Source organism: Eptatretus burgeri, chromosome 15 (assembly GCF_056783735.1).
Source record: "Eptatretus burgeri isolate ZD-2024b chromosome 15, Ebu_testis_v1, whole genome shotgun sequence".
Taxonomy (NCBI): Eukaryota; Metazoa; Chordata; class Myxini; order Myxiniformes; family Myxinidae; genus Eptatretus; species Eptatretus burgeri.
The window spans coordinates 53526999-53540301 of NC_140975.1; the positions used below are offsets into that span (position 1 = coordinate 53526999).

The 13303-nt window shown below is 46.2% G+C and overlaps 1 pseudogene; it reads left to right on the forward strand.

The window, feature by feature from the left end:
• Nucleotides 1-774: 774 nt before the first annotated feature.
• Nucleotides 775-1951, forward strand: LOC147012181 (uncharacterized; annotated as a pseudogene).
• Nucleotides 1952-13303: the final 11352 nt, after the last annotated feature.

Consider the following 13303-nt stretch of genomic DNA (forward strand, 5'->3'; position numbering starts at 1 on the left):
TTGAGCTCATTTGGCTTATTTTGCCACCTGAGCTTATTTCATGAAGCTTTGAAATCAACTAAATATACAGAGTCTTCACAAACGACTCCAAAGTGAATAAGCTAAAAAAAAATGTAGATAAAATTGAAATAAGTTTGATTAACAGAGGAAATCAAATGATTCTCAGGTGCACAAGCATTCAAACCATTTGGCTCATGAACCCTAAATCAATTCAGGAGCACATTATTTGTTTGAAAGGTTCCAAAATATGTGTATTAGGTTTCACCTGTATAGTGGGGTGGCTTAGCTCCAAAAAACAGGTCGATTGTGCATATTCCCTTAAAAGCATGAAACTTGGCACATGGTTAGAGTAACACCATACAATGATTTTTAGTTCAGGGGCCACCGGAAATTGCACCCCGTATGGCGGCCATCTTGTATTTCAAAATGGCCGCCACTGTGGACCTGTTTTGTTAAATATCTCCTAAACTAGTACAGATATCGAGACAATTGAAACGCCTATAACTACATTTTAGGGCTCTAGGAATGCAATGGTGACATTAAATGTTTGAAAATTGTGGCTGCCATCTTGAAATCCCACCATCCACAGATATTTTGCTCTAAAGGTCTATGCTCACATTTCAGAGACAAATAAATTTTTGATGCTTTAAAATATTGATCAAACTATGAAACTGGTAGTAGTTATGCATCTACTCATTTCAGGGACATCATCCATTGTTATGGTGACTGCACAAGTGATCAACCCTACATAGGCCCGTTCATCTGCAACTGGAGATGGCAAAGCGCATCAAACTTGGGGATCCATCTAAGCCAGATACTGAAATGGGTCGAGTTACTCAGTGGAAACTCTGCATTTTTTGTCAACAGAACACTACTGAAAAGGTTCAGTTTCCCAGTCAATGAAAAGGTGAACAAGGTGAAGCAACACTCGCAGGGTACAAAACATTGGCTGATAATCTCCTCGAGTTTAATAACCTCGGTCTGCTGCCAAGAACGATAAACATTGACACATTGGACGAAGGTCATGGTGTCGAGGCAGCTTTCATTGCTCATAATGCACGTTGCCATAGGTCGTGCAGGCTTACGTACAACAATACAAAACTGGAACGTGCAAGGAAGCGTTCTAAAGATATACCGGCTGATGATGCAGGTGAAGGTACATCTGGTGTTTCTAAGCGCACTCGGTCAAGTTCTGCATCATCAATTTCTTAAGATCTCTGCTTTTTCTGTGGGTGGTCATCTGGAAAGGAGAAACTTCATGAGGTTTCTACTCTCAAAACAGACAAACGTGTTCGAGAGTGTGCTGCACTTCTAGAAGACGATGACTTGCTGAGATGTCTCAGTGGCGGAGATATGGTTGCTCTTGAAGCAAAATACCATGCGAAGTGCTTAGCCTCTCTCTATTATCATGTATCCATGGTCCAAACGGAGCAAGAAGGCACTGAGAATCTCGATAATATGCTCTGTAGCATAGCATTTGCAGAACTTGTGACATTTCTTGAGGAAACCCGTTTGGAGGATGCCACCATTGCTCCTGTATTTAAGCTAGCTGATCTATCAAACCTGTGTTCCTCCAAGCTGGGCCAACTAGGAATCAAGCAGGAAAGCTGCATACAATCTACAAGGCTCAAGCAGCGAATTCTTGCCAATTTTCCTGACATGAGAGCAACTAAAAAAGGCAGAGACATTTTGCTAATGTTTGATGAGGACATTGGACATGCCTTAGCAAAGGTGTGTCAACAGGAGTGAGAGTGATGCAGTGCACCTTGCATGGGCAGCTCAGATAGTCCGTGGACATCTGTTTGATAAATCCAAGCCATTTGATGGTTCATTTAGTGGAACATGTCAGGAGGAATCTGTGCCTAGTTCACTTATATCATTAGTCAACTTGATACTGGAGGATCCCAGCATTAAGGACCAGGCGTACCAACCTTCTAACCCAGCTACATAAAGCTAACAGCTTCTTAAGTTCAATGCAGTCAAGCATGCCCGAAAGAAAAAGGACAAACCCACTAATTTGAGACACAGTCTGGAACGGGAAACCCCACTGGCAATTTATATTGGGTTGAAACTACATGCACAAATCAGGAAGAGAGAATTGGTGGAGAAGCTCTACCAGCTTGGTATCAGCATCACGTATGATAGAGTTATTCAGATTTCTGCTGATATGGGAAATAGTGTGTGCCTACTCTATCGATTGGAACAGGTTGTATGTCCACCAAACCTGAGGCAGAACTTGTTTACTACATCCGCTGTTGACAATATCGATGTTAACCCGAGTTCTACAACAGCTAAAGACTCTTTCCATGGAACCGGCATCTCATTATTCCAGCACCCAAGACAACCTGATGACGGCACTGATTGTGGTCGAATCATTCTTGGTGGTGCAGCTGGCACGAAGAAACTCGATGCTTTGCCAAATTACTACACATGTGAAGGTAAGCGTAAAGGGGTCACCAGTTCCAGAAATATGCCTTAAGTCTCTGGCCCGGGAGAAGACGTCCGGTGACGATAGATAGCTCAAACATGTAAGAGAGCACTGAGATCGCACTAAAATTGTGGCTGCCATCTTGAAATCCAAGATGGCCGCCATTGACAAACTATTTTGCTCAAGATCTCATTAAGTAGTAAAGATATCAATACAGTTTTAAAAAAATTTTTTTTAATATTTAAAAGTAAAAAAAGTTTTAAAAACTATTGATATCTTTACTACTTAATGAGATATTGAGCAAAATAGTTTGTCAATGGCGGCCATCTTGGATTTCAAGATGACAGCCACAATTTTCAAACATTTTATGTCACCATTGGCTTCCGAGACCCCTAAAATGTAGGTATAGGCGGTTCAACTGTCTCGATATCTGTACTAGTTAAGGAGATATTTAACAAAACTGTTTTAAAAACTGTATTGATATTGTTGCGAATTCGCGCCCACCGGCGTGCGGTGCGATCGGCCACGTAACTCGAATCGCGCACGTCACCCACCGGACGGACAATTCAGTCGTGACCCTCCGGGAACTATCGCCCGGAGCCAGTCACGGGTGGGGGTTTAACCTCACCATGATCGTGCCAATTGGTCACCCGCGCAGGATAGGGTTGCTCGCCAAATTCGACCTACCTAAGTACCTGCGCGAGTGGTCGACCGGCGATCGCACCACGCCACAGGCCGACTCCGGACACGAACCGCTTAAGCGGTTCGTTCCGTATTACAGGGATAACCGAGCGGAGTTATTGTCGGCCTTGACGGTTCCGATTAATTACCGGGCGTTTTAAACCCATTACGAATCTCTTACGCGACGCAGGATGGAGAGTCAATGAAAAAGAAAGGAGACAAAGCAGAGCGGGAACAGTTCAACAAGTAAGCATTTTATTCACACACACACACACACACACACACACACACACACACACACACACACACACACACACACACACACACACACTACACACACACACACACACACACACACACACACACACACACACACACACACACACACACACACACACTACACACACACACACACACACACACACACACACACACACACACACACACACACACACAAGCACGTAGAAACAGCCATACAAAAATGCACAAAAAGCAAATGTAAGAAAAGCAGTTAAAACTGACTATCCGCGTACACACGGCTACACTGACACAGTTCTACTTGAAAGACGGCGCCACCACAAGCATTTACGCAAAAAGCAAAGGAAGAAAGCCACCCTCACAGGCAAGGAGGCAGACAGGTCCGTAGACCAAATGTACGTGAATCCTGGAGGAGCGGCCAGGTCCACGAGACCGGGGAGGTCTTACCCGCGTCCTCATGACGCGATGGCGGGCAAGCCGCAATGTTCGCGCCGCTGCGCCCCGACTCCGTGCCCTGGCGTGGTCGGCGAGTCCTCTCCGGCGTGCTCCGCGTGAGCGATCCCGTTGGCACCATGTTTAGGGTGGGGGGGAACGAGTCCCCCCTCGGCACTATCTCAGCGCGAATGGGGGGGGGGGGGGAAATCGTTGATGCTCAGAGAGAGGGGTATGGCTGGCCGGCCTGGATCTCGCGACCCCCACACCGCGACCTCGTCGCCGTCTTCCCTGCAACTCCTCCTCAACTTCTCTCCAAGCTCGACTCACCCTCTCTCAGTTCCACTCAGCTCTGCCCCGCTCTTCTCCCAACTCACGCTTGCGAGTCGCCTTGCGCTCGTCTCTCTATAAGTCTCAGGAGGAGCTGATATTCAAATATGCGGATCAAAACGCGATTGGAGGCGGGGCCACGCCACCCTCTGTTCAGCCATTGGTCGGGCAAAAAGGGGCGTGAACCAAACTTGATCTGCATATTTGCATAAACGGACTTCACATACACGCGCTTGGAGGCGGGGCCAAGCTGCCCCGCGTTCGCCCATTGGACGGAGGGAAGTGGGCGTGAATCATTTTGGATCCGAATTTTCCCCTCGGAAAGGCCGCCATTCGCGCTCGCGGCTCGGTGCGTTTGGCACCAATCGCCGAATGGGCCCAAGACAGCCCGACGTTCAGTGTTCACAGGTGGTGTGGTTGTTGGTTGTGAAGGAGAGAGGCGAAGGTGTGGAGGGTTTTCGGTGGTGGTTTGATGGTTATGGTGTTGTTTGGGAACGGCGGTGAAGCGATGTTTGCGGGATGGAGTTGTGAAGGTAAAGGTAGTGGCTGTTTGCGTTGTTGGCGGCTTAATGGTCGAAAATAACAATAGAGAAAGAAAAAATGGCTAACTCAAAGCGTCGCAGCCCGGATGAATCGCACATATTCCCTCTATACACGGGTTTGGGCTAACTACACATGGACTTACCGAGAAATCTCACCTGAGGACTCTTTATGGTGTCATGCGAATTTCCACAACCGTAACAATATCTTTACTACTTAATGAGATATTGAGCAAATTGTTTGTTAATGGCGGCCATCTTGGATTTCAAGATGACTGCCACAATTTTCAAACATTTTATGTCACCATTGGCTTCCTTGACACATAAAATGTAGGTATAGTCGGTTCAAATGCTCGATATCTGTAATAGTAAAGGAGATATTTTACAAAACAGTTTTAAAAACTGTATTGATATCTTTACTACTTAATGAGATATTGAGCAAAATAGTTTGTCAATGGCAGCCATCTTGGATTTCAAGATGACAGCCACAATTTTCAGACATTTTATGTCACCATTGGCTTCCTAGACCCCTAAAATGTAGGTATAGGTGGTTCAACTGTCTCGATATCTGTACTAATTAAGGAGATATTTAACAAAACAAGTCCACACTGGCGGCCATTCGGAAATCCAAGATGGCCACCATATGGGGTACAATTATACCCTGGACTAAAAATCTTTGTATTGTATTACTCTAACCATGTGCCAAGTTTCATGCTTTTAAGGGAAAGTGCACAATTGATCAGCAAAGCCGCCCCACTATTATTCAATCATTCAAAGATGAAATAATTAGAACTGCAACGAATATTTCAGACTAATTCTCAGTTGGTCCTTGAGATTCATATCGATACGTTAAACAATGCAAATGGTGAATTTAAATTCGAGGGTACCATTGGCCAGGAAGGAGTTAATTGAGGGTGAGCGATTCCATAACGAGTTGAAGTGCAATCATTTAAAAAGCTAACCGTGGACGTGATCATTTACAACGCACCGACCAGGTACCTGGACTCTTGTGGACCTGTGTACCTGGACGTCTGTGTACCTGGACTCTTGGAGAAAATGTGAAGTTCACGAGGAAATGTGATTATGTTTATGAGAAATAGAAAATGTAATTAATTTCGACATCGATAAGGAATTTCAACCCATTGAGATTGCGCTTCCTCGTCTTGGAGTCTTTGTGAATACATCTCATGGACACGTCGCCTCGCAATTGGTACAAGAAGATGAAACCTTATAGAGAGGAAGTGGAGCTCCATTGAAGTGACGACTCATTGCCCTCAATAATATGATCAGTATCAATTACAAGGCGCGAGTTCTGGAGAAGTGAAAGTTTTTATCTGGACTCATGGCAAGGAATCTCAGAGGGAGCTTGATGAGCTCTTCGAACCGTCTCGTCTGGGTGTTGGTAAGGCCTAGGTCACATATGCTCTACGGCGAGGATACGGCGGCCATACTCCCTCTGAATTTACAGAAACGTGCGGCGGCCGCAGAGAAACTGAGGTGGCCTCAGGGTGGCCCTACGCCATTTGGCTATATTTTACAGGTCGTAGGTGCGCCGTGGGAATTATAGCGCGGAGTTATAACTTTTTTTCATTTCTACGTTCGCCGTGGCAATTCGACAAGCCAAGCTATGACGTAGATGTGTTCCACGTCGACCGTACGTAGGACGTACGGTGGGCTTGCGTTATTCGTGCGGCTGCCGTAAGCTCTTCTCAATGAAAAATGAATTTTCTGAACCCCCAAAAAATTACGGCGGCCGCACTATTTCCACGTTCGCCGTACGGTGGCCTTGCGGTCTGTGTGACTACCTACGGGCAACGCAGGGTCGACGCACGGTTCCCCTACGCCCGTCGTGCAACAACATAGGCCTCCCTGGAAGCCTGCGTCGACTGTGCGTCCACCGTGCGCTACCGCTAGAGATCGGAGTATAGGTGTTTGCCTATACACAGTGGTGCCCCCAGAATCCCAATTTAATTCATTCCAGGAGGCTGTTCGGATTGCAAAAAGTTCGGATTCCAAAAATATTTTCCCAATAAGAAATAATGGAGTGAATTAATCCGTTCGTGGATCCAAAGAAAACCCACTTTCAAGACATTTTAAACTGAAATTCCCCATGTTTAAGGTAAAATAAGATGAGTAAATGACCTTCGGTGGCGGTGTATTGGATGTAAACTGGCACAATCACCACATCCACCACAGGCTCATGCTCCGTCCTGGGTTCTGATCACTCGCGCACTCTGTGAGAGTGCTGCCCCCAGGGCAGCTCATCAAACATGATGCTCGCAGAACCACAATCACTTTCATCAAACGCATCGGGCTGACGTAATCATGGATATTCCAAATTACAACTGGTTTTGCTGTGAAATTCAATCCTTGCCTGACAGTCCGTCACACCACGTGATTGGATTGCTTTTTTTGTTATTAATTAAAACACAAGATGATTAAAAAAAAAAACATCACAAATGAAGGTGAAAACACGAGGTAAGGCCAAAGTCACATTTGGCTCGGCGGCCGGAGGGTCTACAAAATGTACGGGCACTAGCAATTATAAAGCGACCGCAGTATTTCCACGGTCACACAATGTAGCAGTCACATATGTTTTTTTTTTTTCGGGTAGCCGCACGGGGTATTTAGAAATTGTGGAGACCGAAAACGTGGGGTTGTCGTACGGTCTTTGATTTGATGTCGCACGGTGACCTTAAGGGGGCCCTGCGGTGGCCATAGAATTTTCAAGGCAGACGCAAGGCGACCGCAGGGGGACCCTAAGCCCAACGTGTGGCCAGAACCCTAAGCCCAACGTTTCTGTCAATTCAGAGGGCGTACGGCCGACGTATCCTCGCCGTAGATCAAATGTGACTGAGGCCTAAAGTATCGATCGACACACAAGAGATGCTTTCACGAGGACTTCCACCGACGAACTGAATGAACAAAGCGCAAAGATGCGGCTCGAACAGGTGGGGGAGACACGTGAACAAACATGAACGCCACGTTGTGTTCGGTTTTTTAAAATGTATTATGTTTTTAGGGCAAAATTTTCTCGAAAAAATTGTTCAGATTCCAATTTGTTCAAACAATGGGGCGTTCGGATTCTGGGGACACCACGGTATATTATAGTTATAGTATATTCAGTCATATATACTGTTATATTTTTATTTCAGTAAAAAAATAACTGGTATATATTGTATACCCACTCATTACCGTCCGTCTGGCCGCACGTTCGCCTTAGAGCCCCCCTGCGGTCGCCTTGCGTCTGCCTTGAAAATTCTATGGCCGCCGCAGCGACGCCCTAAGGTCACCGTGCGACATCAAATCAAAGACCGAAAACGTGAGGGTGCCGTACGGTCTCCACAATTTCTAAATACGTCGTGCGGTTCCCTGAAAAATAAAAACATATGTGACTGCTACATTGTGTGACCGTGGAAATACTGCGGCAGCCGTATAATTGCTAGTGGCCGCAGATTTTGGAGACCCCACCACTGCCATGGCAAATGTGACCTTGGCCTAACTTCAGGGTTAGGGTGGGTGGATTAGGATCTTAACTTAGCGGTTAGGGTGGCTGGCTTGGGATCTTAACTTAGCGGTTAGGGTAGGTGGATTGGGATCTTAACTTAGCGGTTAGGGTCGGTGGATTGGGATCTTGGTAACATGGGTTAGGGTGGGTGGATTGGGATCTTAACTTAGCAGTTAGGGTGCCTGGCTTGGGATCTTAACTTAGTGGTTAGGGTGCCTGGTTTGGGATCTTAACTTAGTGGTTAGGGTGCCTGGCTTGGGATCTTAACTTAGCGGTTAGGGTGGCTGGCTTGGGATCTTAACTTAGCGGTTAGGGTGGGTGGATTAGGATCTTAACTTAGCGGTTAGGGTCGGTGGATTGGGATCTTGGTAACATGGGTTAGGGTGGGTGGATTGGGATCTTAACTTAGCAGTTAGGGTGCCTGGCTTGGGATCTTAGCTTAGTGGTTAGGGTGCCTGGTTTGGGATCTTAACTTAGTGGTTAGGGTGCCTGGCTTGGGATCTTAACTTAGCGGTTAGGGTGCCTGGCTTGTGATCTTAACTTCGCGGTTAGGGTGGCTGGCTTGGGATCTTAACTTAGCGGTTAGGGTACCTGGCTTGGGATCTTAACTTAGACGTTAGGGTGGCTGGCTTGGGATCTTAACTTCACGGATAGGGTTCCTGGCTTGGGATCTTAACTTCGCGGTTAGGGTGCCTGGCTTGGGATCTTAACTTAGCGGTTAGGGTGGCTGGCTTGGGATCTTAACTTTGCGGTATGGGTGCCTGGCTTGGGATCTTAACTTAGCGGTTAGAGTACCTGGCTTCGGATCTTAACTTAGCGGTTAGGGTGGCTGTCTTGGGATCTTAACTTAGAGGTTAGGGTGGCTGTCTTGGAATCTTAACTTAGAGGTTAGGGTACCTGGCTTGGGATCTTAACTTAGTGGTTGGGGTGGCTGGCTTGGGATCTTAACAAAGTGGTTAGGGTGCCTGGCTTGGGATCTTAACTTCGTGGTTAGGGTGGCTGACTTGGGATCTTAACTTCGCGGTTTGGGTGGCTGGCTTGGGATCTTAACTTAGTGGTTAGGGTGGCTGGCTTGGGATCTCAACTCAGCGGTTAGGGTGGCTGGCTTGGGATCTTAACTTAGTGGTTAGGGTGCCTGGCTTGGGATCTTAACTTAGTGGTTAGGGTGGCTGGCTTGGGATCTTAACTCAGCGGTTGGGGTGGCTGGCTTGGGATCTTAACTTAGCGGTTGGGGTGGCTGGCTTGGGATCTTAACTTAGCGGTTAGGGTGGCTGGCTTGGGATCTTAACTTCACGGATAGGGTTCCTGGCTTGGGATCTTAATTTCGCGGTTAGGGTGCCTGGCTTGGGATCTTAACTTAGTGGTTAGGGTGGCTGGCTTGGGATCTTAACTTCACGGATAGGGTTCCTGGCTTGGGATCTTAACTTCGCGGTTAGGGTGCCTGGCTTGGGATCTTAACTTAGCGGTTAGGGTGGCTGGCTTGGGATCTTAACTTAGAGGTTAGGGTACCTGGCTTGGGATCTTAACTTTGCGGTTACGGTGGCTGGCTTGGGATCTTAACTTAGCGGTTGGGGTGGCTGGCTTGGGATCTTAACTTCGCGGTTAGGGTGCCTGACTTGGGATCTTAACTTCGCGGTTACGGTGGCTGGCTTGGGATCTTAACTTAGCGGTTGGGGTGGCTGGCTTGGGATCTTAACTTCGTGGTTAGGGTGCCTGGCTTGGGATCTTAACTTCGCGGTTACGGTGGCTGGCTTGGGATCTTAACTTCGCGGTTGGGGTACCTGGCTTGGGATCTTAACTTAGTGGTTAGGGTGCCTGGCTTGGGATCTTAACTTCGCGGTTACGGTGGCTGGCTTGGCATCTTAACTTAGTGGTTAGGGTGCCTGGCTTGGGATCTTAACTTAGTGGTTCGGGTGCCTGGCTTGGGATCTTAACGAAGCGGTGAAGGTGCCTGGCTTTGGATCTTAACTTTGCGGTTAGGGTAGGTGGCTTGGGAAATTAACTTAGCGGTTAGGGTTCCTGACAGCAGCACAGGGGGACCAACTTACTCCAAACAGGGGGCACTGTATCAGCAGCACAGTTGTCCTCCAAGTAATGATGCAACCAACAGCCACAAGCTGAATATAAAATAATAATTTAAAAAAGTGAAGCTTTCAAAACAGTGATTTTTTTGGGAACTAACCACACAGGCTCTATTTTTCCTTGAATCTATTTGAACCGTGAGCTGAGAAACCAGTTCGACAGTGTCTATGAATTTTATAGTTTCCTGAAAATAATACTGTGTGCCCAGAAATGCAGGAAAACAAAGTGAGAAATTGTTCTCTCGAGTCATGAACCACAATGATACCACTGAAAACCAAGTTTACAAAACAATCCTAATTGTTTGAGTGCAGAGAAATGAAAAAGGCATCGGTGGGATCGGTTGATGTTGCTATCTAATTGGATTAAGCCTGGTGTTGTCTTAATGGTTATGGTGGCTGGCTTAAGATCTTAGGGTCGTGAGATCAAGCCTGTGTCCCTAACCGATGAATTAACACCAGGTGGGGTTGACTCAGCCTGTCATCCTTCCGAGGTCGGCAAAATGAGTACCAGTGTGCTGGTGTTGGGGCACAGCATCAGCGGCATGGCTGCGTCACAACAAAATGATAGCTACCCAACAGCCAAGCTGCCACACTCACGCAGAGGAAGAGGAAGAAGAAATCTGGGTTCGATTTCCAAATGCCAAATTGATAAGAATGACGTCACACACCCGTGAGTGCTCTGTTCTTTGGAAGGATGTCAAGTCGGTTGTCCCAACTGCTCGTGTTCGCTGGTGGATGTAAAAGGTACCATCGAGTAGCTTTGATAAAAGAGTACGTTGGTGAGATGTTGGTACCACGGCCAAACGGTTAATTTCCTCCTTCATCTACAGGGGGCACTGCATCATGCCTGTGGGGGAAGAAGAGAAGATGGAAGTTTCAGGATGTAGGAATGAAGGAGAGGGAGTATATGGACATGTTACGTGACGGAGAATCAGAGGGGAGGGAGGGGAAGGATGGGTTAATCAAATTTGCACCATATTTGCCTATATAATAAATCGACGGCCCCCCAAACGGTGCCCATGTAATACATCTCATTTTGGGCCGATTAATAACGAAGAAACAAAGGTGAATAAACGATTTAAGTTGAACGTTGTTCAACCTTCTAACCGGACTTTGAACAAGGCTTTAAATTGGGGAAAGTGACTTTTATTGCTTCTCCAGAAACGATATTAGCAAGCTCGAATGAGCTCAGATCCTCGTCCTCTTAATGATGACGTCATAAAAATTGATATGACGTCATAGTGATGTATCATATGTGCGGTAATTCATCTCTGCTAATGCCCTGTTCGATTCCCGCAAACAGAATTCAAAAAGCTTGCCGAGTTTCGGAGATAATTTTTTCGGCGATTTCCATTAGCGGAGATATTTTGACGTCATAACTTTTTTCTCTCGGAGGAATTTTCTAAATCGGAGATGGTTACTGTCTGCGCAGGGTATTTTTACATATAAACACCAAGTTTCAGGAAGTTTCGATGAAAACTGTGGGCTGTGAAACATAAAAAGTCCACAAGAACAACAACAACGTGAGATCCTCCACGAGGATCTAAAAAAACGGTGTGTGCTGCCTGAGCTGCACCGGGATGGAAATCTTCTTATGATTATTATTCTTCTTTCATATGCAGAACAAAGCTGGGGAACAGCATCATTTGCTGTGCCGCTGATGCAGTGCCCTCTGTAGGTCAAACAAGAATTTGTAATTTGTTCAGCGTGCTGGAGAGAGCTCACCTACTCTTCGTGAAGGACACCAGATAGGATCTTAAAAGAGTCCACCAACTAATGCTAGCGGACGAGATGCCCGGCTTAACGTCCGACCGAGAGACGGCACCCACATCGACGAACCACCCCACCTGTGTAGAAACATCCAGGATGACAGTTTATAGCTTGGTCGGGATTCGAACCCAGGCTCGTTAGCTCAGATGAGAGTCAGGATCGAAATGACTTGGATATCAAAAGCCATCCTGATTCGATCAACAATTACAGACTAAAAAGGTTCTATAACTATATCAAAGCAATAATGATTGTATAAAGTTGTACGTTATATTTATAAACCTCACGACGGTTCATCGTTGAAGGTCGACCTTTCTTTCTTCTGGTTGACAGTCACAAAAATAGTAACTCCCTTTGGGATTGCCTGCGATGGTGCAATCAGTGCAGACCTGCAGTGGGAGTTGAAGGTTGCAGTAATAAATAATTAACGATTTGGATTCGAAGTTTATGGAACTTGAGATAGCATCAGAATCATGACCAGGTCTCCAACAATTATCAGAAAAAAGCCCAACTGGCTCACGAACCCTCTTCCAGGAGGGTTGGAACTGACTGTTGCTGAGCTGCAATGGCGAATCTTGTTTACATCTGATGCCAGGACACACACACACACACACACACACACACACACACACACACACACACACACACACACACACACACACACACACACACACACACACCACTACCAATGCCCTCGAGTCAACTTGGGATGGGCACTGAAATGGTACCTACGAAAAGGCACGGTCAATTGCAAGAGAAGGGAATGTGCACAGAAATCCAGTGGCATGTAAGATTTCATTACATCCCATAATATAACGAGTGAGTGAGTGCAAGTCGCACACGTGATCACGTCCGGCCTCCCCTGGCAGTGCCTGCCACTTGGTGATAGCGGTGTCACGTGTGCTGCTCCTTTAATAGCCCTGACATTTACAGCACTTCCCATCACGACGGTTGGAAGATGGGTGCGAGCGGTTGAGTCGGGCAAACGGGACCGTCAAGGGTCATGATGGGGGAGGCGAGCTATCGCCGGCATCATGGGGGACATTACAAATTCCTGCCATAACTAGTTAGTCGTGAGAGATTGCTGAATAATATATATATATATATATATATATATATATATATATATATATATATATATATATATATATATATATATATATATATATATATATATATATATATACATACATATACATAAATCTGAACGGGTTGATGAGACAAAAAGAGGGATAGAGAGCAGACAGGTAAATATGGTTAGGTGTTAAATGTCAGGAAA